Source organism: Capsicum annuum, unplaced genomic scaffold (genome assembly GCF_002878395.1).
Source record: "Capsicum annuum cultivar UCD-10X-F1 unplaced genomic scaffold, UCD10Xv1.1 ctg39587, whole genome shotgun sequence".
In the NCBI taxonomy this organism is placed as follows: domain Eukaryota; kingdom Viridiplantae; phylum Streptophyta; class Magnoliopsida; order Solanales; family Solanaceae; genus Capsicum; species Capsicum annuum.
In genome coordinates this window covers 573-2,430 of record NW_025846819.1, presented here as the reverse complement: position 1 = coordinate 2,430, position 1,858 = coordinate 573, and the positions used below count along the sequence as shown (strand labels likewise).

The following is a 1,858-nucleotide window of genomic DNA, read 5'->3' as shown; positions in this document are numbered from 1 at the left end:
GTTGGAGTTTCAAATTTCACATGTGAAACTCCATGAGAGATTCCATGACAACAACTATTTTTCAATTAATAGGCTAAAAAGTAGCTATACGAGAATTTTAACCCGAAATATTATGTTCAGTTGAACCAATAATATAAAAGCTTCATCATCATCAGTAAGAAGGTTCAACTGAATTTATTACTTTGGTTCCGACTATGTATAATATAAAATAAAAGGATAGTTAATACGGTGCATAAAGTAATCCATGTTCACACAGGGTTTCAGAAAGGGCCTCACCCCAAGAGTGTGATATATATACAACCTATCCTAATGCATCGGTGGCTTCTTCCACTATTCGAGCCTTGTGACCTATAAGACACACAGAAGCAACTTTTGTCGTTGCTCCAAGACTCTCCTTTAAAGTGTGTTCACACAGGGTTCAGAAAGGTCTGGTCCGCACCCCAATGGTGTGATATATATACAACCTATCCTAATGCATTGTTGGATTCTTCCACTATTCGAGCCTTGTGACCTATAACATACACGGACACAACTTTTGTCGTTGCTCTAAGACTCTCCTTTAAAGTATTTCATGTTCACTCAGGGTTCAAAAAAGACCGCACCCGATATAGACAACCTATCCTAATGCACATTGTTGACTTCTTCCACTATTCGAGCCTTGTGACCTATAAGACACACAGAAACAACTTTTCGCCGTCGCCCCAAGACCCTCCTTCCAAATAAATTAAAATATATATATACACATATAATAAGATCATAGAGTATAGGATTAAGGATCTTACAAGTGATTTTCTTTCATGATGAAGTTGTGAATTTTGATTTTTAATGAAGCATTTTTTACCACGTACACTTGTTTGTGCTCTCATTAATGCTTGCATACCATGAACTGTAGCACTTGCTTGTTTTCTCACCAAATAACCCCTAACCAATGCTTGTAATTTTACTAATCCTTTTAATGCTCTTAATGCCTTTTTTGCCTGTAAAATCACATATCAATAATTAAAAAAAAATTATTACAGGAAAAAAAATAATTGTTTTCTTACCAAATAACCCCTAACCAATCCTTGTAATTTTACTAATCCTATTAATGCTCTTAATGCCTTTCTTGCCTGTAAAATCACATATCAATAATTAAAAAAAAATTATTACAAGAAAAAAATAATTGTTTTCTTACCAAACAACCCCTAACCAATGCTTGTAATTTTACTAATACTTTTAATGCTCTTATTGTCTTTCTTGCCTGTAAAATCACATAACAATAAATTAAAAAGAAATTATTAGAAGAAAAAAAATAATTGTTTGTTGGTAATTTATTAGCAACTTGAAAATAAAATAGATTATCTGCTACAACCGGAGGCGAATGAATCATATGTATTTTATTTTTGACATGACTTATAACTTTTAAAAGTTCATGAATTTAGTGGTCAAGTTGTGTTTGGAGATAAAAATAAAATTAAAAATTTGTGAGGGAAATTTTTTTTGAAGAAACTCAAAAAATGATTTTTGAAACTTCAAATTATATACTTTCAATTTTGAAGTTCAAATAAACTGTCAAACTGATAAACAAACATTATTTGAAAATTAAATTTTATGAAATAACAAGTCTAAATATATCTTATACTGTTCATATATACAACTAAACTAGTGTTTTACTGTACGTTTTAAAATTTTATCTTCAAATATTTATTTAACCATAAAATTTAATTAAATTTTAAAAATCTCATTTTCAAATATTTTCAAATTATAAAAAAATTGAAGTTCTTTATGATTGAAAGTGTCGAAAATCCAAAAATTGGTTTGACCCCATTTTCGAATTTATGAAAATTTCTACTCACAGAACTTCAAATTTTTTTCAAAA

General features: G+C 29.7%; 1 long non-coding RNA gene across 1 annotated transcript; it reads right to left on the bottom strand.

The window, feature by feature from the left end:
* Positions 1-910: 910 nt before the first annotated feature.
* On the bottom strand, positions 911-1,113 carry LOC124891665. The gene is made up of 2 exons (XR_007049787.1): positions 1,044-1,113; positions 911-977 (listed from the first exon to the last, which is right to left on the bottom strand). It is a non-coding gene; the product is annotated as an uncharacterized LOC124891665 (long non-coding RNA).
* Between the last annotated feature and the right edge of the window lie 745 nt (positions 1,114-1,858).